The sequence below is a fragment of the Onychostoma macrolepis genome, chromosome 22, assembly GCF_012432095.1.
Source record: "Onychostoma macrolepis isolate SWU-2019 chromosome 22, ASM1243209v1, whole genome shotgun sequence".
Lineage (NCBI taxonomy): Eukaryota > Metazoa > Chordata > Actinopteri > Cypriniformes > Cyprinidae > Onychostoma > Onychostoma macrolepis.
The window spans coordinates 5830262-5856613 of NC_081176.1; the positions used below are offsets into that span (position 1 = coordinate 5830262).

The window sequence follows — 26352 nt, forward strand, 5'->3', positions numbered from 1 at the left end:
ATGTCTTCTTTTATTTCAGTTGATTTCATCTTCGTCTGTGGCTGAAGTCAGTTGTAGTTCTCGTGTTTCTCTTTCCTTTGGTGATTCTTCTTGATAACAGCAGGTGTTCATCATTAATAATCAATCATCACATAATTATCTTCTTAACTCCAGCACTGCTTCAATTCTACTTGAACACTCTGTAGTGTGGAAACACATGAACACTGAGCAGTGTGGGGACTTTGCTGTGAATTATTACATAAATCTTACCTGTTTCATTCACGTATGACTGATGGATATGAATCATATTAAGTTTATTGATTTGTTTATGTTAAAACTATGTAATCTAAATGGATGGAAAATTGTAATGCAATTGAATTACATAAAATGTCAATTTAGACCGAATCATTTTTTTGAGTGCATGTAGCTCGATTGACATTTGCAACACCAGAACTGGTAGGTTCATCATTGGTGTCCTGTTCTCTTCACTGATGAGAGCAGGTTCACACTGAGCACATGTGACAGACGTGAAAGAGTCTGGAGATGCCGTGGGGAACAATATTTTGCGTGCAGCATCATCCAGCATGACTGGTTTGGCAGTGGGTCAGTAATGGTCTGGGAGGAATATCTGTGGAGGATTGCAAAGACCTCCACCTGTTAGCCAATGGTTCCCTTACTGCTGTTAGGTACCGGGATGAAATCGTCAGAGGTTACGCTGATGCAGTGGGTCCTGGGTCCCTCCTGGTGTATGATGATGCTCGGCCTCAGTGGCTTGAGCGTACATTGATGCCATTGACTGGCCCTCAAGTTCCCCAGACTTGAATCCAATTGGGAACCTCTTGGATATGATGTATCGGAGCATCAACTATAGTTTTCTTTCAATTAGGACTGATTTTGTATTTAATTTTGATACTGACTGATTGTAGGCCTTATTGATCTTAGCTTTATTGGTCAAAAATGACCAAGAAGCTTGCGTTCTAAAAGTGAATGATGCATTATTGTTCATCCCAAAGAGTCACAAAATCACTTTCACAGACTTTTTCATTAACTGTTCCCATCTGGTGGAATGACCTGCCCAGCTCAATCCAAGCAGCTGAATCCTTACCCATCTTTAAGAAACGGCTAAAAACTCATCTCTTCAATCTTTATTTGACCCTGTAACTCTAGCACTCTCTATTCTAATTTTATTTGATCTATCTGTCTTCTTTTTATTAAAAAAAATAAATAAATAAAATAAACACACACATTTAACCCTCTATTAATTGCATAATTATTCTCTAACTGCTAGCTTTTCTTGTAAAACTAACACTAGCTTTCTTTTTTCTATTCTATCTAATTTCTTATATATATATAAAAAAAACTATGTTTCTTTTTTTTCTATATTCTATCTACTCGTTTCTTTAAAAAAAACAAACAAACAAAAAAACACTTTTTATGTGTACTCTGTTTGGCTAAACAAGACTTGTAATAGCACTTGTATATTGTTGCTCTTTTGTTTGTTTTGATTGTTTCTAATGTCCTCATTTGTAAGTCGCTTTGGATAAAAGCGTCTGCTAAATGACTAAATGTAAATGTAAATGACCGTTCATTGAAAATGAATGGGGGAGATTGGAAATCTGAGAAATATTTAGTGTTCAGAAGCATATTGATCATGTTCATGTTCATGTTCACAAATGTATTTGTGCCTGCAAATACACTGCTCAAAAAAATTAAGGGAACACTTAACAAGATAAAAGCTTTTAAAACAAATCTGTTGGTTAAACATTAGAGCATGCTAGTGCGAAAAACTACTCAAAAAAAGTTTTCACTCAAAAACTGAGGTACGTAAACTCAGATTAATGTGGCCTACGATGAATAAATTCCAAAAAAAAAGAAAAAGGAACTGTGTTTGAAGACAAGCGTGGGTCTAAATCAGTCTGGTGGCCAACAGCTTTTTCTCTACAAAACTCTTGGGGGTTTCTTGAAACCTATTTCAGACCACTGATCGAGGAAAATGTTTTACACATTGACGTTTTTGTGTTTGTTCTGCTGCCATCTATTTGGTGAGTTATAGACGAGTTTTATTATTCACATTTGCATGCACTTGCGTGGCGCTCTAATGAAGCTTAGTTTCACCATCAAAAAATTAAAAAATAAAATAAATACGTTTTTTTTTTTTCCCAGAGCTCTGTTACTGTCTATGGTGAGTAGAAAATTACAGCTCTATTACTGCTGATAGTAGATCAGTTATACTCTTATTTCATTAAATTCATACATGTTTTCCAGCTCCTTTGCCTGTTCCTGTCATCAGCAGTAACTCCACACAAAACTCATCATCATCATCATATTGTTCATTGTTGTGTTCAGTGGTGAATGTGGTGAAAAAAGGTGAAAAGTAGAGATGACAGAACAGGCATCATCATCATCATCATTAAACCCTCGCAGATAAACCATATATTCTCACTTTGTTAATGTGTCCAACCTTTTCCAGAATATTTTTACAGTTTAACAGCAGACTGGCTCAGTTATCAGTTGATATTGAATGACCTTATAAATTAAAGTTCAGTTCTTTTAATAATTATTTTTTACAATCAGTTTTGTTTTTGACTAAACTTAACTATGTATAACTGTGAATAACCCAGTTTTAATAATTTCTCCATATCAGTAGCGCCACCTACTGGATCAGTCTTTAATCAACTTAAAGAAGCTATAAGTGAGATGGGTATAAACGGAGGTCGGACTCGGAGCCAGCTGCAAATTGGGTGGGACTTAAGCTGCAAGTGGGCTGTACAAACCAACAGAAGATTTTGATTGGTTTCTTTAATGTCAAGGGGGTTGTAGTATCGGTTCACGCTCCTGGTGGCGGTAGTGGGCGAATTTTTTGCGATCCGTCAAAAAAACGAAGAAGACGACTTTCAGCGGCGGCACGATAGATGAGTGGAAGAGGTAAGCTTGATGTACAATTTTTTGTTTGTTTTGTTTTCTAAAAAGTATTACAAGCTGTGAAAAATGCATTTTCTTGGTGGCTTTTGTACAACGTTATTTAGTACCACACACAGCTTACAATCTGTAATGTGCCTGACAATATCTTTTTTTTTTTTTCTACAAACAACTAATTTGCTCTCCAGGTTATGGATACAGAAGACCATAAGCAGGTAATGTAATTGCATGGCATTGTAATGTTGTAACACGTTCTATGAAGCCCATATTTATAATACATTATAAGGGTATTTTAAGGCATTATAATGAATGCATTATAAAAAACCTTATAATATGTTATATCATATTATGAATATTCATAAGAACAGTTTTAATGTATTATAGTATTTACTTATTAGTGTTTATAGCTTTTAAGAGTATGATGATTTATAACACACAGTGAACACATTGCATCCACTTAAGTTACAATGGATTATATTTCTCATAGTTATAATGTATTATAATATCTTGCCACCTTTCTTATGCTACTTTACTTAAAGCCATCAATGACCACTTATAAGTATAGTAATAATAATAGTAATAATTTTTATAATTTCTCTCAAACTGCCATAAGATCAGATATCAGATCAGATTGTTTTGAACTATTTTTATTTTAATATCAGTTTGATTATTTTGATGGTACCCTTTAGACAGCTGTTGTTAAACCAAAATGGTAATCATTAAGAATACCTTTGTCTCAAAATATATTCAATAATTTTAGCGATTCTCATTTTCTACTTAAATCTACAGCATTAAAAAAAAAATAATAATAATAATAATATCAAATATTAGATTTAGCATAGAATCAACTACACGAAAACACATCACTTCCAGGAGTTATTGCCCACTTCAAAGGCCTGTTTAAATTATTAAAACTAGAGGCATTTATTAACTTTAAGATTACTTTTTATCACATAAACTATATGTACAGCATGATATACACGTGACAGAGGGGAACAATGCCCATATCAAAGCACATGACAGACAGCTGTAGGAGAACACCCTGAAAAGCGTGACCGAATGAACGATACTCGTCTGTATTTGCAGTACACAAGCCGCGGTTCAGCTGCGCGCGATAAACGCTGCCAGTGTGAAAGCACAATGGGCGCGCGCTGCTCACGCTCTGCATATGCGCCGCTTCTGCGCTGCCTCTGCTCTGTTTACGCCTGCAATGTGAAACCGGCGTAGGTCTTTGAAGCAGATGCAAATAATGTACTTTTGTGATTGCGAATATGTGCAGTGTCCCGTGAGAGTAACTCTATCGCTGAGTTAACACTGATGTGAATGTATGTGGCGTTGTACAGTACATAGAGACGGCGGCGCCAGAACTGCAGCTGATAGAATGTGCACTCAAAAAAATGATTCGGTCTAAATTGACATTTTATGTAATTCAATTGCATTACAATTTTCCATCCATTTAGATTACATAGTTTTAACATAAACAAATCAATAAACTTAATATGATTCATATCCATCAGTCATACGTGAATGAAACAGGTAAGATTTATGTAATAATTCACAGTAAAGTCTCCACACTGCTCAGTGTTCATGTATTTCCACACTACAGAGTGTTCAAGTAGAATTGAAGCAGTGCTGGAGTTAAGAAGATAAGTATGTGATGATTGATTATTAATGATGAACACCTGCTGTTATCAAGAAGAATCACAGAAGAAAAGAGAAACACAAGAACTACAACTGACTTCAGACACAGCCAAAGATGAAATCAACTGAAATAAAAGAAGACATTAAATCTCTCAAGATCTGATTAAACAGCTTCACAAACAGCATCAGATTGACCAGATTGACTTTATTTCTGTCACACTTCTAGAGAAGCTCTTATTGAGAATTAACAGAGGTTTAGATGCTTTATTGTTTTGAAATCACCATCAAAGAGACCAGTGTTTCCTTTTGTTGGGCTCTTGACCCTTGACCTGTTGGTGTTAATATTACACTGGTTGCTTTAACTGTGTGTTTATATAAAATGCACTTAGCTTAGCCAGCAAAGCTAAGAAAAAAAAAAAGAGTTTCTCATTTCAAAAGATAGACCTCATTTCATGTCCAACATCTGATTGTATGGATGTAGTACTGCTTTAGATTTTTTTTACATAGCTTCAGATCTCGCAGTCTTGTAAAATAAGATAATTTAAATAATTTACAAATCACTTTGTGCACAAAAAGTTTTCATCTGTAGCAATCCAAAGACCACAGACATCAAGAATCAGCGTATGAATCTCAACAATGGTGACAGTCAACAAAATGCTTCATGTTGCAATGCATGCTGGGTACCAGCATAGTACTAGACTCTCCCATGTATCCCAGCATGCATTGCAGCATGAATAAACAACGCAGCTGAATTGTCTGATTATTTTCTTTTATTCTTACTATTTTATTTTACGTATGCTGTTATAGTTGTGACTTTTAGTAGCTTGTTTTGTGATGTTCAGAGTTTCATCTGAATATTTTCTTGACTGTCACCATTGTTGAGATTCATATACTGATTCTTGATGTCTGTGGTCTTTGTTTGGTTACAGATGAAAACTTTATGTGCACAAAGTGATTTGTAAATTATTCAAATTTTCTGATATTTACAATACTGCAAGATATGAAGCTATGAAAAAACCTAAAACAGTATAACGTCTATATAATCAAAAACTGGACTTGAAATGAGATCAGTGGATCATCTACTCACAACTCTTTTTCACTTGGCTTCACTGGCTAAGCTGAGCGTGTTTTAAATTATCACACAATTAAAGCAACCAGCGTAATATTAATACCGAAATGTCAAGGGTCAAGAGCTCAACAAAAGGAAACACTGGTCTCTTTGATGGTGATTTCAAAACAATAAAGCATCTAAACCTCTGTTAATTCTCAAAAAGAGCTTCTCTAGAAGTCTGACAGAAATAAAGTCAATCTGGTCAATCTGATGCTGTTTGTGAAGCTGTTTAATCAGATCTTGAGAGATTTAATGTCTTTTATTTCAGTTGATTTCATCTTCAGCTGTGTCTGAAGTCAGTTGTAGTTCTTGTGTTTCTCTTTCCTTCGGTGATTCTTCTTGATAACAGCAGCTGTTCATCATTAATGATCAATCATCACATAATTATCTTCTTAACTCCTGCACTGCTTCAATTCTACTTGAACACTCTGTAGTGTGGAAACACATGAACACTGAGCAGTGTGGGGACTTTGCTGTGAATTATTACATAAAACTTACCTGTTTCATTCATGTATGACTGATGCATATGACTCACATTTAGTTTATTGATTTGTTTATGTTAAAACTATGTAATCTAAATGGATGGAAAATTGTTATGCAATTGAATTACATAAAATGTCAATTTAGACCGAATCATTTTTTTGAGTGTGTGCTGTAGCATGATACTATGACATTTTTATAGTCCAAGATCAAAAATCGTCATATCGAACACCCCTACCCTCGGCAGAAATCGCAGACCGGGGGCACCAGACCTCAAGGGCACTTTACCGTCGGACCTCAAAGGGGCAGGGGCTCGAGCCCCCCTGGCCCCCCTCCTTGTGCAGCCACTGCTATCTATAGTCTAGCAACACCCCAGCAACTGCATAGCAAGAGCCTAGCAACCACCCAGAATATCCTAGCAACCAACTAGCAACACTTTAGCAAACATCTACATAACTGACCGAACAATTTATGTTTCTTAAACAAGACTTTAAGACGAGCCAGCATTAATTTGTCTTTCAGACTTTTCAATCTAGTTATTACAGGATTCTTAAATGCTTACAATTCAAATACACAGATGACTTTCCTGCCCAGTGAACACTCATGAGATCAATAACACTTAACAAACAACTCTTATTAGGATTCAGGAATTATTTTTGCAGCTCAATGTCTATTACAGTATACAACTTAAATTAAATTACAGATAATAACAATAATTCAGCAATGAACTTTTGGGAACAGACAATTTTCATTTTAAGTCAAGTCAAGTCACCTTTATTTATATAGCGCTTTTACAATACAGATTGTGTCAAAGCACTTAACAGTATCAAATTGGAGGATAGAGTGTCAGTAATGTATAATGATAAGATTAAACACTCAATTTTCAGTTAAAGGCATTTCATTATTGAATTCAGAGATGTCATTGTCTAGCTCAGTTTAGTTTAAATAGTATCTGTGCAATCAAATCGGCGATAATCGCTAGAAATTAAGTGTCCCCAACTGAGCAAGCCAGAGGCGACAGCGGCAAGGAACCAAAACTCCCTCTGTGACAGAATGGAGAAAAAAAAAAAACCTTGGGAGAAACCAGGCTCAGTCGGGGGGCCAGTTCTCCTCTGACCAGACGAAACCCGCAGTTCAAAAGTTTATATTTCTATTTTAATTTTGTTGCAATTTCTAACAATAGTAGTATTATGTAGTTAGGTATTTTATTATATTTTAGTTATTTTTGGTTGATATATCTGGGGATATATCTCTGGGGGTCATCCGGGCGTCCTGGTCTCCGCTGACGATCAGGGCCGCAGACATCACCTCCCGGCGCCGACCCACCATCTGATCGGACACGGACCGAGAAACAGACTAGGAAAGAAACAGACAAATATTAGCGTAGATGCCATTCTACTTACGATGTAACGAGTACATCGTGTGTTATGGGGAGTGTTCCCGGTTCCGGTTGATCTAATTAATACAGCCTAACAATCCTTTAACAGATTTGAATAATAGAAGTGTATTAATGTGTTATGTGTAAGCCAGGCTAAAGAGATGGGTCTTTAATCTAGATTTAAACTGACAGAGTGTGTCTGCCTCCCGAACAGTGTTAGGTAGACTGTTCCAGAGTTTGGGTGCTAAATAGGAATAGGATCTGCCGCCCACAGTCGATTTTGATATTCTAGGTATTATCAAACGGCCGGAGTTTTGAGAACGCAGCAGACGTGGAGGACTATAATGCGATAAGAGCTCGCTCAAGTACTGAGGAGCTAAACCATTCAGGGCTTTATAAGTAATTAACAAGATTTTAAAATCTATCCGATGCTTGATAGGGAGCCAGTGCAGTGTTGACAGAACCGGGTTAATATGGTCATATTTCCTGGTTCTAGTAAGGACTCTAGCTGCTGCATTTTGGACTAACTGTAGTTTGTTGATCAAGCGTGCAGAACAACCACCTAATAAAGCATTACAATAGTCTAACCTTGAGGTCATAAACGCATGAATTAACATTTCTGCATTTGACGTTGAGAGCATTGGTCGCAATTTAGATATGCTTTTGAGATGAAAAAAATTCAGTTTTACAGATGCTAGAAACATGGCTTTCAAATGACAGATTGCTATCGAACAGCACACCTAGGTTCCTGACTGATGAAGAAGAATTGACAGAGCAGCCGTCAAGTGTTAGATAATGTTCTAGGTTACATGTGGGGTTTTGGGTCCGATAATTAACACCTCTGTTTTTTCAGAATTTAGCAGTAAAAATTACCGTCATCCAGTTTTTATATCAACTATGCATTCCGTTAGTTTCTCAATTTGGTGTGTTTCACCGGGCCAAGAAATATAGAGCTGAGTATCATCAGCATAACAGTGAAAGCTAACACCATGTCTCCTGATAATATCTCCCAAGGGTAACATATAGAGCGTGAAAAGTAACGGCCCTAGTACTGAGCCTTGAGGTACTCCATACTGCACTTGTGATCGATATGATACCTCTTCATTCACTGCTACGAACTGATGGCGGTCAGATAAGTACGATTTGAACCATACTAAGGCACTTCCACTAATGCCAGCAAAGTTTTGTAGTCTATTCAAAAGAATGTTGTGGTCGATAGTGTCGAACGCAGCGCTAAGATCCAGTAGAACTAATAAAGAGATACAACCACGATCAGTTGTATTATTTTACTACTGTAAAGTAATATTGCAGTAGATGAAAAACACTAGAAGAGTTCAAATACCAAAGAATTGTATATGAACTTGGTATGCACCACAATACAGTACAGTATTAAAAAAATAAATAAATAAATAAATATATATATATATATATATATATATATATATATATATATATATATATTATCAGCATCCTCTGCACATTTGATCAAATTTCATTACAGTATACAGTACTATAGCAGTTTCCTGGTCTCCTGACACAAGACTAGCTATATCTCTACACTGTAAAGAATTGCTGTAAAATTTACAGTAACTTACTGGCAATTTTGGTTGGGCTGACGCACGCAGGTTCTCGCGTATCACTTCTCGCGTGTGTTTTGTTGTGAAACGTAGTTTGCGGATCAGACAGAGTTGTCGGCGATTCTTCCTATTGTGAAATCGTGCAATGTGAAAGCCCCTGTCGCCGATCCATCGTGCAATGTGAACACAGCAGCGACTGAATGCTTCCCCAGATAGTCACGCAGTGTGAAAACAACAGCGATCCGACGAGTTTGAAAATCGTGCAGTGTGAACTCGGCATTAGATGAACTCAACTGAAATACAAGACATCATTAAATCTCTCAAGATCTGATTAAACAACTCCACAAACAGCATTACCAGCTTCACACATTACAATTGGACTTTATTTCTGTCATATGTTTATGAAAATCATTTGAGAATTAACAGAAGTTTAGTTGTTTTACTGAAAATGTTTCGTTTGACCTCACCATTGTGGCGGTCAGGGTTTGCTTTAGTTGGGCTCTTGACCATCAAAATGTAATTTTAGCTTTTTTCTGGCTGTTGTAACTGTGTTTGTAGAGCACATTTGTTATAGCATGAAAGCCAGGAAAATGTGTGATTACGTGCTTTTGATTGACTATTGATAACGATATAATCATTATCTAGTGGCTTGATTCACTGATCTCATTCAGAGGCTGATCTTTAAAGCCATAGTGTGGATATCTTTTTTGTTGTGTTATTTACAATCGCTATATGACCTTGAATGAGACAACAAACTGCTACTGAAAAAGTACTACGGCAGCAATTAGACACACACAGACATCAAGAATCAGTGTATGAATCTCAACAACGGTGACAATCAACAAAATAAATAAACAGATCAACTCTGAACATCACAAAACATGCTACTAAAACTCAACACAAAAAAAATAAAAAATTAAAGCACATAGTAAGAATTAAAGACAATAAGTGGACAATTCAGTGGCATAATTTATTCATGCCGCAATGCATGCTGGGATTCATGGGTGAGTTTTGTACTGTGCTGGTACCCAGCATGAATTGCACATTAAGCTTTTGATTGTCACCATTGTTGAGATTCATACACTGATTCTTGATGTCTGTGTGTCTAATTGCTGCCGTAGTACTAAAAGTTTTGTGCATAAGACTTTTTAAAATTTTTCAGTAGCAGTTTGTCATCTCATTCAGGGTCATATAGCAGCTGTAAACAACACCAAACTAACAAATAAAAAAACCCACACCATGGCTTTAAAGATCAGCCTCTGAATGAGATCAGTGAATCAAGCCACTAGGTAATGATTACATCATTATCAATAGTCAATCAAAAGCACGTAATCACACATTTTCCTGGCTTTCATGCTATAATAAATGTGCTCTACAAACACAGTTACAGCAGCCAGAAAAAAACTAAGTTGAAAACTTGATGGTCAAGAGCCCAACTAAAGCAAACCCTGACCGCCACAATGGTGAGGTCAAACGAAACGTTTTCAATATAACAACTAAACTTCTGTTAATTTTCAAATTATTTTCATAGACATATGACAGAAATAAAGTCAAATTGTAATGTGTGAAGCTGGTAATGCTGTTTGTGGAGTTGTTTAATCAGATCTTGAGAGATTTAATGATGTCTTGTATTTCAGTTGAGTTCATCTAAGGCTGTGGCTGAAGTCAGCTGTTCTTGTTTCTCTTTCATTCAGTGATTCTGCTTGTTAACAGCAGGTGTTATCTATAAGGAGAGTAAATATTTAACTGAACTGTATTATATTGCACAAGAGAGATCTGTTAGTTTAATTTAGTTTTGTGGATCACCGTTGTGGTGAAGAGTAGAGCCTGAGGTTCAGTCAATGATGAGCCAGAAACACTGATGTTCTGCTGCTTTATTTAAAGACAATAACTGTAGAGTTGTTGATACAGTGATGATCTCTTTGTTAAGTGCTTTACCACATGCATGTGTGCTATAGCTGATGATAAACTGCAACGATTTGAGTTAAAGTCATGTTTTTAGTAACTTTACTATTACAAATTAAGTGTTTGCAGTTTTATATTAAGAAATGTTCCTTCTTAGTGGACTCAAATGAAATAAGTTTACCAAATGTTTACACCATCACAACAATTTCACAGCATGCAAGAGTTTGCTGTATTTTTTACAGTACAATTGTAATTATTGATTTACAGTACTCTTGTAAATTTTACAGTCTTACTGGCAACCAAAATTGCCAGTAAGTTACTGTAATTTTTACAGTAAATTTTTTACAGTGTAGTCATTTCTCAGTTCTGCAAACAAGCAGTACACATAAAAAATGGTTACAAATAAAATTTGACAGTCACATGTTTGAAGGTGTACAACATATGCTACAGTTTACTATACATATAGAAGAGTGAAATTTCCATCATGTACTGTAATTATACTGAATGTGTAAGTATAAAACCCATGTATACAGTATTATTCGTTAAGCTCTCTCCGTTGTTGGGATGCAGAGATTCTGATTGGTGTAATCAGTTTTGCTGCCTAATGTTTAACTTACTTATTGTTAAATTTTCTGAGAAATGTGTCTTTGTTTTGAGAACTGAATTAATGGTTTGGGAAAATGGCCAACTAAAATCAGTTATATTATGTTAACAATCGAGAAAACTGTAATACAAGATTCTTACCTACTCTGCTATTAGTTTTTGTGATCGGCATCTTCTTATTGATTTCATGTTATTGTTTCGTCCGATATGGCAGAAAAGCCTCTCTATCCATGATGAAAGTGGAGCGAGCGGTCGGAGAATCGATCACCAAACAACGGGATGAATCTCAGACACATCCGGACGGGATTAGATTTCTCAGAGGATTTCTGAATAAACCGAGAAACAGTATCTGATTCACGAACAAATGTAAAAACACGCTTTGTGTTTCTGACTAAAAAAGAACCGGTTCATAAGAGTCATTTGTTAATGAAGCCGACTACACCGGACTCGCGTGCGCGTGCAACCATCGTGCACAGTTTAGTGAAAGACTTGTTTTTTTTTTTGCCATTATCTTCCGTTACGCTGTCATAGCTGCGGCTGAAAAGTAGCACATGAAACACTGCTTACATTTATATTCTGGGGTGGCACAGCTTTTTCTTAGGGTGGCAGTTGCCACCCCATGCCACCCCGGTAGATCTGCCCCTGGTCTGTTTATATCATCTGTTTATTCAAAAAAAAGTGTATAATGTCTAAATGAAATGAAATCTAACCTTAAAAATGCAAAAGAGAAAAAAAGTGTTCTTAACATTAATAATAATGTATTGATATTCTGTTGTCTACTATATCCAGCGAACATCCCATGGATTCTATGAACAAACACTTTTATCCAAGATATATTTTTATTATTTTTATTTATATATTTATTTTTATTGTAACTGTCTATTGATATCTTTTTTTTTTTTTTTTTGGTCAGATTCCTGGAGAAATAGTATGCCACATTCCTGAGATGCTTCCGGCAGATAAACTGGATAAACTAATTTATATTTCATTAATGAATTATTAGCAAGGTATTGTATGAGAACTTCTGACCAAAGTGTTTTTTAATATAACATAAGCATGTTTCATCTTCTGTGTCATGTGACACTCTCTTCACTGCTAGGGGTTTTTAGAAACATGTGAGTTTGTGTTTAATTCAAGAACCAGTTGATTGTTAATCTCAGCGTGAAAACTTGTGTAACGCTTTATTGCAAGAATTATCTGCACATTTTTATATTATTTTACCTTTCTATTTGCTTTTATTATGAACCGTGCCTTATTTTTATGCTATACAAATGCATTGCACTTAATTGCACTGACATGTATCTATCTATGTTTTGTATTATCTGAAGTGAATCTGTTCTTCTTTTTGTCTGATTAAAAAATTAATTACAAAAATCTGGTACAGGTGATGATTTATCAGTTGTGTTACTTGTGTAAGCTTATTGAATTGTTTTCTGATTGTTTCTGTTTTATTTCAAGATTCAGCTTGAATTATTTGTATTTACCATTTTGAGCCTGATTCAAAATAAGCAAAAACAATATTAATAGTTTATAATCTCAGACATGTGCTAAATATATAAATGTAAACAGGCTGAACTAAGCGATGCTGTCATTTATGGAGTAATCGAGCGTCTCTGTACATCTAACTCTCTGATGCACTAAACTTTCACCTTTAATATTTCAGGATTCAGCTTTTGGCCTTTACTGACGCTGACTAGCTGTTCAACTCAAAATAAACTGTAATTAGTGTCTAATAAACTTTTCTCTTTCGTTTATTTGTATTGGATGGTGGAGGTAATGTTGGGGAAGCCAGTTCCTGGTTAAGAGCAGTAGATGGCGCTATAGTGCTGCATTTATGCTGCTTGTAGTATATAAACACACAGGCATTTTTTCTTTTGCTTTATTTGTAAATTGCTGCTCATATTGTAAACTTTCCCGACATTTCAAAATATGATTCATGTCAAACAATTCCAAACAAGGGTTGTTTTGTCCTTGAAATTTAAAATGGGAAATGCCGTTTTACAACAGCTATTTTTTCCACTATAAAAGTGTGGTAAAAAATGTGGAATCAGATGTCATCAAAAAATGAATGACAAAGATTACATTTAAGATCAAAATAAAACTATAATACCATGATAAATTATTTATGGATTTGAAATGCTATAATATCATTTTTTGCCAGTGTAAATAGCACATTGCATCGTTTATTTCTGTGAGAAGAGATGATATAGTTCAGTTTCTGAGGGAGTTTCTTTCTTTGGGCTCCAGCTCATGAAACAGTGGAGCTGGATGCCAGTAAATGTAGTTATTCACTCTCAAACACAAAACGTGTCAAAACTAAAGTGTCCTAGCTACTGAATTATAGCGGACACGCCTGCACTCAAAAAAATGATTCGGTCTAAATTGACATTTTATGTAATTCAATTGCATTACAATTTTCCATCCATTTAAATTACATAGTTTTAACATAAACAAATCAATAAACTTAATGTGATTCATATCCATCAGTCATACGTGAATGAAACAGGTAAGTTTTATGTAATAATTCACAGCAAAGTCCCCACACTGCTCAGTGTTCATGTGTTTCCACACTACAGAGTGTTCAAGTAGAATTGAAGCAGTGCTGGAGTTAAGAAGATAATTATGTGATGATTGATCATTAATGATGAACAGCTGCTGTTATCAAGAAGAATCACCGAAGGAAAGAGAAACACAAGAACTACAACTGACTTCAGACACAGACGAAGATGAAATCAACTGAAATAAAAGACATTAAATCTCTCAAGATCTGATTAAACAGCTTCACAAACAGCATCAGATTGACCAGATTGACTTTATTTCTGTCAGACTTCTAGAGAAGCTCTTATTGAGAATTAACAGAGGTTTAGATGCTTTATTGTTTTGAAATCACCATCAAAGAGACCAGTGTTTCCTTTTGTTGGGCTCTTGACCCTCGATACTTTGGTGTTGCTATTACACTGGTTGCTTTAATTGTGTGTTTATATAAAACACACTTAGTTTATCCAGTGAAACCAAGAAAAAATAGAGTTGGGGGCAGATGATCTAACGATCTAGTTTCAAGTCCAATGTCTCATGAATATGTGTGGATTTGTTTTACAGCTTCAGATCTAGTAGCATTGTAAAAGATAATTTGAATAATTTACAAATCACTTTCTGCACAAAAAGTTTTAATCTGCAGCACTACAAAGACCACAGACATCAAGAATCAGTGTATGAATCTCAACAATGGTGACAGTCAAGAAAATGCTTCATGTTGCAATGCATGCTGGGCAACACCATAGTACAAGACTCTCCCATGTATCCCAGCATGCATTGCAGCATGAATAAACAATGCAGCTGAATTGTCTGGTTATTTTCTTTTATTCTTACTATTTTATTTTACGTTTGCTGTTTTAGTAGCTTGTTTTGTGATGTTTAGAGTTTTATCTGAATATTTTGTTGACTGTCACCATTGTTGAGATTCATATACTGATTCTTGATGTCTGTGGTCTTTGAATTGCTACAGATGAAAACATTGTGTGCACAAAGTGATTTGTAAATTATTCAAATGATCTGATATTTACAACACTGCAAGATCTAAATCTACAAAAAAAAAAAAAAAAAAACTAAAGGGGTATGACATCTATACAATCAGATATTGGACTTGAAATAAGATCGGTGGATCATCTGCCCACAACTCTTTTTTTCCTTGGCTTTGCTGGCTAAGCTAAGTGTGTCTTATAGAAACACAGTTAAAGCAACCAATACAATAGTAACACCAAAGTATCAAGGGTCAAGAGCCCAACAAAAGGAAACACTGGTCTCTTTGATGGTGATTTCAAACAAAACAATAAAGCATCTAAACCTCTGTTAATTCTCAATAAGAGCTTCTCTAGAAGTCTGACAGAAATAAAGTCAATCTGGTCAATCTGATGCTGTTTGTGAAGCTGTTTAATCAGATCTTGAAAGATTTAATGTCTTCTTTTATTTCAGTTGATTTGATCTTTGTCTGTGTCTGAAGTCAGTTGTAGTTCTTGTGTTTGTCTTTCCTTCGGTGATTCTTCTTGATAACAGCAGCTGTTCATCATTAATGATCAATCATCACATATTTATCTTCTTAACTCCAGCACTGCTTCAATTCTATTTGAACACTCTGTAGTGTGGAAACACATGAACACTGAGCAGTGTGGGGACTTTACTGTGAATTATTACATAAATCTTACCTGCTTCATTCACGTATGACAGATGCATATGAATCACATTAAGTTTATTGATTTGTTTATGTTAAAACTATGTAATTTAAATGAATGGAAAATTGTAATGCAATTGAATTACATAAAATGTCAATTTAGACCGAATCATTTTTTTGAGTGTGGGTGTGTACCGTTAAAGAGGCCATTTAGCGTTTCACACAATTGATTCCTGTGAGGTTTTAATGTAGTGTCCTATTTACTCGTTTAGAAGTGAATGTTCATTTTTTTTTATTTTTTTTTTATTTTTTATTTTTTATTAACAAATACAAGTTACATGTATATAACAAACATTATACGTGATATAAACAATTACACACATTTTATTTTTCCCGCGATTGACGCACTCTCGCACACCACAGCATTAATGGTTTCGGTTTGTCTCCATGGCAACGACCTGGGACACGGCTTGTGTAGAGGGAGAGAGAGGGTGCGCGCCTCTGACAACAGAAAACGTCACATTTTAATGTTAAATTCAAATATAGTGATATTAGCTTAGTTATCAGCCACACAGTAACTTAAACACATAGACGTTATTCTGTGTATGTAAAAAAATTAAAATAAAATAAAAAGCTCGGCCCAATTTATGAGCGGGGAAGAGCAGGGGCGTAAATTTCATCGGACAGTAGGGGGGGACAATAAACGTAAAATTTCTCAAGAGCAATTTTTGAAGGGGACAGAAATAATACAGCCAAAATTTTACTTGTAAGGATAGATATGTGTACACAGCATGCACATAGCATGGAGACCGTGTTTAAATATGAGTTCATGGTTCACCACGCGGTCATATCGGGCCGAACGGTTTTGGTCAGGTACGGTTCCAGCTGTTTTTCCACGTGAGCCTGGTACGGCGCGGCACGATTACAAACCGTAGCTGTTTTAGACAACCGTGCTGAACCGTGCTGGTAGAGTGCGTGACCTCGCCACTCAGGATCTGTCACTTGTCTGTTGCCTGGCTGCTAGTTTCTCCTAGCTTGCTAAGCGCGCTATTTTGAGCAATGTAAACACAAATTAGTAATAAAATCTGAAGAAATTTCTGATCATCCTCCATAAGGCGGTGGTTATTTTATTTATTTTATTTTAGAGCTGGGAATCGATTCCAAAAAGGCATCAAGAGGAATCGACTCCTCATTCAGAGCTTTTTTTCAGTTCAACAAAGCTTATTTATGGGTGCCTCTCAAACGGAAGGCTGCATCCTACGAAGGCTGCACACATTTAAATTCACGAAAATAAACTGAAAGAAAATGAGTCGGTACTGCATCATCATAATTTGAGGATGCAGCCTTCCGTTTGAGAAGCACCATTCGCCTCATGCTCGATAAAAGCGGTAATTACGAGAGTTGTGAGATAAAGATTATTTTTTATATATGAAAGATCTATTTCATTTTTATACTTAGGCTACCCTTCGCCTCATGCTCGCTAAAAGTGATTAGATCTAAAGTGATCTAAAATTCTATTTTTATTTCTATCAGCCAATGATAATTCTAAAAGAAAACGTCTCGAGCATAGATCAGTGGCCGAGAGCGCATCTGATTGACAGATAAACCACGAGCTCTAGTGTTGTTGTTAATGTTCTGGTTATTTTGTTTCAATGTACAGTTTGTTAATTTTATCCAAAGCATACAGTCTCAGGCATTGTTTAAATAAGTACAAGCTAGCAAGGGAAGGAATAAATAAGGAGAAAGAGTTATTTTTTATTTATTTTTTTATGTGTAGGTTGAAGTCAAGTAGTGTCGAAAGAGATGAGTTTTCAGCTGTTGCTTGAAGATTGACAGGGATCCAGCACTCCGAATATGGGTGGGAAGATCATTCCACCAGCCAGGAATGGTGAACGAGAATGTTCTGGAGAGTGATTTTGAGCCTCTTTGTGATGGTACCACGAGGCGTCGCTCACTAGCAGATCTCAGATTTCTGGAGGGGATGTAGATTCTTAATAGAGAGTGCATGTAGGCGGGTGCTGAGCCTGTGGTTGTTCTATGAGCAAGCATCAGTGTCTTGAACTTGATGCGAGCTGCAATTGGTAGCCAATGCAATGAGATAAAGAGAGGTGTAACATGGGCTCTTTTGGGTTCCTTGAAGACCAGTCGTGCCGCCGCATTCTGAATCATTTGTAGAGGTTTGACTGTGTTTGATGGAAGTCCAGCCAGAAGAGCATTGCAGTAGTCCAGCCTAGAAATGACAAGGGCCTGGACAAGAAGTTGTGCAGCATGCTCCGTCAGAAAGGGCCTGATCTTTCTGATGTTGTGTAGTGCAAACCTGCAAGATCGAGCAGTCTTTGCAATGTGGTCTTTGAAGGTCAGCTGGTCATCAAAGATTACACCAAGATTTCTGACCGAAGTTGATGGGGTAATTGTTGATGAACCTAACTGGATCGTGATGTCATGCTGTAGATTTGGAGTGGCAGGAAAGACAAGAAGCTCAGTCTTTGCCAGGTTGAGCTGAAGGTGATGTTCTTTCATCCATGCCGAGATGTCCGCCAGGCAACCTCGGCCAAGTCTTGCATCGACTTGGACCCCGAGAAATATCATAATTGATGTGGCTCTTTAGTAAACCACCTAGCAACCACACAGAACATCCTAGTAACCGCAGAGGAAATCACTGAAACCGCAGATCACCTGGTCAGGTGGAGCAGGTGCAGATCTTCAAATCAATGTCAGGAATTTGATGGCATCAGGATCCCACAAGGTGAGATTTTCTTTTGCAAACGGCTTTTTAAAATAATAATAATAATAATTCATTTTCCAGAGACTGTGCTGCTAAAATTGTGTTATTTTGAATTGCTGATTGCATTACAGGCTATTTGAAATGCGTTTAATTGTGTATTTTCCATTGTGAAGTGCAGAATTTGCATAAATGTTTTACGTAAATCATTTGAAGGCAGTTCATGTAATAGATTTATGAACTGTAGATAGCAATAAACCGGTTTTATTCATGTTTTCTGAAAGAGGCATTGTACACTGGACTGCAAATCTTTATAAACTAATTTAATAGGATTTCTGCAATCAAATAATGTGTCCGGAAGCCTATTTAATGTTGACTGTTTAGAATTAAACCAATCAGATTCAAGTCATCAGATTCATGAATGATTCATTCTTTTGAGTCGGTTCTCTTCAGTGAATTGTCCAAATAGCAGAACGGTTTGAATCAATTCACGATTCAGTCTGAATGATTCATTAAGCTCTGAGGCACTGAATTGTTTGGAGCGGTTTCTCATTAGAAATGTGATAAATACAGAACCGAAAGGGACGAATTATATCTTTATATACAGTCATTTGAAACAAAACCTGTCAGTGATAAAGAAGGTTTTTTATTGAGTTGAGCATATTTATTAAAGACACTTTACTGCAGATAAAACCATTTTTAGAATATGTACAAAAAATACTGATAGTGATTAAACAGCTTTTTTCTTTTTTCCTTGCTTTAAGTGTTTTTATTCATTTTCCTAGTTATATTCAAATATCATTAATCTGCAGCTCTACTGTGAAATCTATTTATAGCGCCCCCTATTTGTTAACAGCAGACTTATTCTAGAGAACAAGTCTTGTTGTGAACACTAGTTAGCGCTGGTATAACAGTGTATGCCAATGATAGTTTGACCCTTTAGTTCCAGGGGCTTATGGTTTAGCTGGTTAGCATGACCTTGTGCCCTTGTGACCAGAAACCATCTCTTTCCATTGCTGTATATTTAATAATAAAAGCTCTTTATAATGTAAATTAGATGCTTGTTTTTCACTGGCTGCTGATGGAAGTTTTAAGATAGAGAGATCTATCACGTGATGTGACATTGGTGGTTGGTGTTTGTCATGCTTCACTGCTAGTGATTGTTAAAAAAAAGTTACTGGAAAAGTCCCCGTTTTAAAAAAAAAAACTTCCCAAAATAGATCACTTAAGCATAATACACATAAATTATTACTGTGTATTTGCAGCTTGCATTAAATCATTGCAGTGCTTTTAAAAAATAATAATAATAATTCAAATGCTTCACTTGTTTTTGTCCTTGAAACTGACTGAGGAACATGACACTCTTCACAAAACAGTTATTTTTGAGAAGTTTCCACTCATCTTGTTACCATATATCTAAGTGTTGCTGGAAACTTCTGCTGAAACTAACACGTCTTATCTGCAGGATCACTGCATTAGTATTAATAAGGGCATGAATATATAGAGTGATGTGTATGCCACTAAATATCAATCTTATATTTCAGATACACATAGTAGAATATATTTTTAATATTTCACATTCACACAGTAAGATCTCACAGAGAGTATGTTCTTGTCAAACATTTGGCATTCTTTACTTTATTTTGCAGTAAAACGTTATTTCTCAGAAAGAGGAAGTGAAATTGTTGAACTTCCTCAGCCTCAAGTGAATCTCACACTCACACTATTCACGCCTCAAGACATGCTCACAACCACAAACGTCCAGTAATAGGCACATTCTCATGCACAAACTGTCTACCCGACAGATGAAACTACATTTCTTTCCATAAATAAAAACGAGGCCTTCTGTGGTTTGAGTCTGTAGAATACAATGTTGTAAAAATACACCAAAAATGTCTGTTTGCTGCTAATATTGATAATGAAATTAAATACTGTCACTCTGCAGATTTTATTGCTCAAGTTTTATATGTATTGACCAGTGATTTGTAATCTGAATGCACTGAGGAGAATAAGCTACGAGAACATATATAATGGCTGTTGAAAATCAACTGGGATTTCCTGAAAAACTAAACAAAAGTACTTGTGAACAAATATCTGATCGACGTTCCCATGTGAGCTCTCACATCCATAAATTTTGGTAATATATTGTGAAGTTTAGATTTTTAGGGCTCGCAACATTTCTGAATCCTCGGTTGACTTACAGGCAGGCATTTTTCAGATATTAGTTGCCCAAAATGTATTTAACTAGCCCGAATAATAGAGACATCATCTGAAATTCACTGCGGAGAAATCAGCATGATCAAAAACTTTGATTTGTATTTTTCCTTCAAATAGCAAGTCAAGAGAGTAGGGGTGCAATGGATCACACAACTCATGGTTCGGATCGTATTATGGTTTTTGAGTCACAGATTAGGTCTTTTTTTTTTTTTTTTTTTGGATGAGCAAAAAATATGGTTCTTTATCATTTAAAGAACACTTTAAGTACTTATTCGATACCACAGAGAAAAAAAAAAACACAAAAGTTGTAGCATAACTAATAAAAGTCACACATTTTAAAGGCAAGTGAACTGTCAGTAGTAAACTAAGAACAAATAAACTAATTTCAAGCATAGATAAAATAAAACAAAGTTACAAATAAAATAAGGTCTAACATTAGTTTTCAGGAAATGTGATAATTATGTGTAAAATAACATTGCATAGTCTTCATTGTATAAATTAAATATAGATTAATCTTTGTTGAAAGTTGGGTTTTGTTGTTTGATGGTTAACAGTAATGACACAGACACCAGCAGGTTTTTATAGGCTGCAGTCCTTTTAAGGCCGATTGCACGGATACAATATTATGATACACATGCAATTTCTTTCTCCACTGGTTACGTTCACTTATGCCATGGTCTGTCTGAATACTCGATTCTGATTGGCTGGCAGGTGTTGATTAAATTCGTTGAACTGCACAGGTAGTTCCAGGTCAGTTTAATCACGTTCTATATTAATGCGCTTCCTATAAACATTGGTAACCATAGTAACATACAGTTACAGTTGAATAGTAATACAGACGAAAATAACCGTCGTTTTTATCGTTCCGGTCAAATATTGCAGCGCAAATATTATTAACATCTTTAATATGTGAATGCTGGGAAATGACCATGGCATAAACGGGATAATCAACGGCTAGCTGTGCATTAAACGATTTGAATGCACTTCACCTCCGCTGTGCGTTGGGTGGTTCTTCGCCTCCACGTCGTGCATTCAAATCATTTAATGCACAGCTAGCCGTTGATTATCCCTTACATAAGACATAACCGACTGTGTTCATGAGAATACTTGCTGAGATAGGCATTTTGAGAGAATTTTGTGTAAATGTATCCGTTCAAGCTCAAGAAGATGTGAAAGAGGAATCAATTCTGTGTTTGCATACTCTCTGAAATGCTACTCAGTATGTGCAAGCTTTGAGTGAATGTGCAATGAAAATAGCGCAAGAGTACCGAATTGAATTTTCTTCGCCTCCTCATGTGCTTCAGTGGTTTAAAATGCTTTAATGTTTGAATTGGCAACACGTGCAAATGATCAAATACAATCTGTTTCACCCCTACAAGCGAGTGAACTACATAAATCAAGGATGGAATTTTATATCACTATTCAGGATAGCCTTTCGGGCAGGGCGGTGATAAATTTTGGTTGCCCGACTGGAAGATACAACAGCCCCGGGACGTCGGGCTAGCGATTTTACGAGCCCTGATTTTATTAGTAACATTGTGCTTTTTGACAAAATGTGTGTTAAATTCTAAATGTATACTAATGTATGCAAAAAATGTGTGTTACATGTAAATGAATTATTGAATTTCTGAGTTCTTACGAGCTCAGAGCACACTATATAGAGGATACATGTTTATATATGTATTTTATATAACTGAAACTAAAACTTAAATTAATTAACATGCAGGATCACAATAATCAAATCAATCAATCAACCCCCCCCCCCCAGAAAAAATGCAATAAATACATAAAAAAATACCTGTATTTTCCAGAATACTAGTCACATTTTTATTATGCAATACATTCTGCAACTTATTACAAAGCAATTTAGGCCTATCTAATGCAATTAACATGTAAAAGTTCAAACATTAGTACAAAGCCATGTTTACATGAAACGTACTGTATATATTTACAATAAGTAATAGATTAGCAAATGTTGCATGGCAAAAATGCATTTGTGCTGAACGATAGAGGTACGTGAGCCAGTACATTTGGATTAAGCCAGATCAGCCTTGAAATCTGTTTTGTAAGCTGCTCATTTGATTTTTCATAATTTTAACAATATTCCATAAATTATTCCTCTGGTCTACACATGAAACCTCTTGTTTCTCTTCCTAAATCCTCACTCATATAATGCTCTGTCCTTTTTTTTCTTTTGTGGAGTTATTTATACTACAAACATTATCTTTCTCCCTTAATATTTGCATCCTTAAATGACAGTGAATATCAGTGAACGCAGTTGTTTGTGAGTTACACATTACTAGTCTCTCCATTTGTACAGATTACTCCATGGGTTTAGGTTTTTATATCACACATTTAAATTTAATACAGGCAAGGTAAGGCACATCAAGTGTATTTGTATAGCACATTTCTCACATGCCAGTAATTCACTTTAAATTGGTTTAGGCTTGGAGTTTATAATAAATGTTGTTTTTAATAAATTCCAATATAATTTGTTTATTTTTTTAATGTATTTTTTCAACTGTTGTTATATCAAGTTTGTAAGGGTTTAATTTTATTTTTGAGTATTTAACATTATTTCTGACATAATTTGTGACATGTGGATGAGTTTTAGGATTTTTTGAGAATGGGATTTGTAATTGTTTCTAAGAGCTCAGAGGACACTAGACTCTAGACAAGACAAACTAAAACTAAATGTGCAGAATCTGTACACAAAACAGGGTGTTACTTAGAAACTCATGAATAAAATCTCTGGGCCAGTTGCATGAACGTACACTGTTAAAAATTGCTGTTAATTTACGGCAGAATTTCAACAGTATAATCCTGTTATGTTCAAAAGCAGTACATTACTGTTTTTTTTTCGTTTTTGTGAAATGACGTAGACACAATATAACGGCATTCTACTGTATTTATAACTCGAAGGAAATAAAACATTACTATCCAGTATTTTTGTAAACTGCAGTGAGCACGCCGGGACTTTCATCCGTCTTGTTAACAGGCAAGTTCCCCTTTGCTTTGCGCGATTTCATAGACAAAATACATTACATTTGCTACTGCAACTAATCTGTATAGTGGATATCGGAAGTGACACTATCTTTTATTTGCTCTTTTCAGTGATAAACGCGCCAAATGCTACATCATCGAGTGCAACTGGATTTCTGACTCTGTGACTCGGATTATATTATTCCCAATTACAGGGTGAGTTTCATTCGTTATGAGATAATTCCTATGCAAAGTTAAGTTTTCAAACACTGTTGGATTGAAATCACATCGATGGCTCTGTAACATGCTGAAATGGCCGGTGTTGTTTGCTAATAGGCTAATAGGCTATCAGTTTGCAGAATTTGCTAACGCGTTAAACCTCCACTGTTTAAAAAAAACAAACGAACAAACTCAAAATTTCGGTGTGTTTGCAAATTTGGGTAAGCATGTTCTAGTATGACATGCTTATTCTAAGGGGGATTTTTACTGTTGTGCTTATATTGTTTTTATGTTGGTTATGTTTTTGCATCAATCCATGTTGGTTTTGTATTTAAAGTGATAGAATACTTATTAGCTGGATTTCTGAATCGGAAATCATATGCTTGGAGCACTTAAAAATGTAAACACGAAAGCTAAGTATGAGAACCAATGTTTTCATGTGTAAAGCTAGCATGTTTGAAATTGAGTTTTTATTTACCATTCACTTGTGTGGACTTTCAGTGGATGGGCTTTCTTTGTTGTCTGAATATAAATGAAAATACATTTTACAATACACAATTTACAGTATACACATTTTGACTTAAAGGTCTGTCCAGACCAGTCCATGTTGAAATGCTTTTCTTATGTTAGAAGTGCTGAACTCTGTGACTGTTTACAATGATTTTAGTTTTCTTTGCATTCAATTGTAATCTGGCAATGTCAAATTAATGTTATGTCAATGCTGAAATTAAATGTGAATTAAATTAAAACATTAAATGTGTTTTTCTTTTTAAAGGTTCAGGTGAAACACCAGGAAGAAGAATCCAGCACTGGATGATCAGCCTTGAGGAGCACATCATTTGTGAGGGCATCCAGCCAGCTTTTCTGTCTGGGCTTGCAGCTGATTTTTCTACTTACAACAATTTCAATCTTCAATACCAAGCTGAAGACGCATGCACGTTGGAATTTATTCAAAGGTTAGATACTTGGATGCATACATTCAATTCACTTCACATTTTATTTCTATATCACTTTTACAATACATATATTTTTAAAGCAGCTATACAGAAAATGTATGTTTCATTGAAACATTTGGCCCTAATAAACAGGGAATAGCATCAAATAGAGAAATTTCCTGTCAAATATTTGAGCCCCAGTGAGCAGTAGGTGAATGTCAAGGAAATAAAATGTCTATCGGTGGTGAGGTGTTGGTGGAAACCTTGAAAGGAAGCAGATTCATCTAGGACCCATCCTTCATCATTAAAATGATGATCATGTGCATATGTTACAGTTCTGTCAGACATGGCTAAAATAGTAGGGTATAAGATGTGTTATGTCAATGCTTGAACAAAGAGATATCTTTAATCTAGACTGAAACACATCATTCAGTCCAAAAGATCTGAGTGTTGGAGCTTCTTAAGAAAGCTTTCCTTTCCTGACAAAGTAAAGTGAAGTGTTCTTGATAAAAGAATAGAATTTTATATACTTTTAATATTTATATGTTATCCGTGAGTACCCTTTTTGGTAACACTTTAGAATAAGGAACACTTATTCACCATTAACTACGACTTTTCCCTCAATAAATTCCTAATTTGCTGCTTATTAATAGTTAGTAAGGTAGTTGTTAAGTTTAGGTATTGGGTAGGATTAGGGATGTAGAATAAGGTCATGCAGAATAAGGCATTACTATGTGCTTAATTAGTGCTAATAAATGGCTAATAGTCTAGTAATATGCTAGCTAATAAGCAACTAGTTAAGAGACCCTAAGATAAAGTGTTACCATCTTTTTTTCCCCTCCACACTAATTCTAAACACACATTTGTTTTTCAGGTGGTTCATCGAGATAAATCCGGAAAAGGGACCAGGGCTGGAGGAGTCATATCAAAGCTGATGGGGAAGGTCACCCAGAAAAAGAAAACCGTGAACCCTCGTGTCTGCAGTCTACTTAAAAAAATTTATGGATTTTGAGTTGGACTTTATACAAGTATTACACACCACAGACCACACACACACTCACATCACACACACACGTTTGTTTTGTGAAAAGTGGGAAATCCCATAAGTGTAATGGTTTTATACTGTAAAACTGTATGTGCTATTGCCCTACACCTAAACCTACCCTTTACAGCGAACTTTGTGCTATTTCAGATTTTCAATACACTCCATTTTGTGTGATTTATAAGCCTTTTGAAAAGTGGGGACATGGGGTAATGTCCTGAAAAGTCACCTGCTCCTTGTAATACCTGTCATTACACACATTTATGTCCTCATTTGTCACAAAAATGTGCGTGCGCACACACCCACACACACAGTCTCTTGATCTCTATTTTTCAGGTATTCATTAATTTCTATTCACTCAAAAACATTTACTCAGGTGTTCTCTAAGTTTTTCACTTAATCTTTGTGTCCAGAGTTATTTTTTTGGACAGCCTGCATGACCTATTAGAATTAATTGTTAAAGAGTTAAAGCAA

General features: G+C 35.6%; 1 protein-coding gene and 2 long non-coding RNA genes across 4 annotated transcripts in view; all 3 read left to right on the forward strand.

The window, feature by feature from the left end:
* Window positions 1-26352, forward strand: part of LOC131529825 (uncharacterized) — a 113920-nt gene that overhangs the window by 41642 nt on the left and 45926 nt on the right. The gene's annotated exons all lie outside the window — the stretch shown is intronic.
* LOC131529829 (uncharacterized) lies at window positions 2801-12914 on the forward strand. Its single transcript, XR_009268229.1, has 3 exons — window positions 2801-2904; window positions 3087-3113; window positions 12507-12914. It is a non-coding gene; the product is annotated as an uncharacterized LOC131529829 (long non-coding RNA).
* LOC131529830 (uncharacterized) lies at window positions 17545-25905 on the forward strand. Its single transcript, XR_009268230.1, has 4 exons — window positions 17545-18507; window positions 23815-23898; window positions 24677-24857; window positions 25711-25905. It is a non-coding gene; the product is annotated as an uncharacterized LOC131529830 (long non-coding RNA).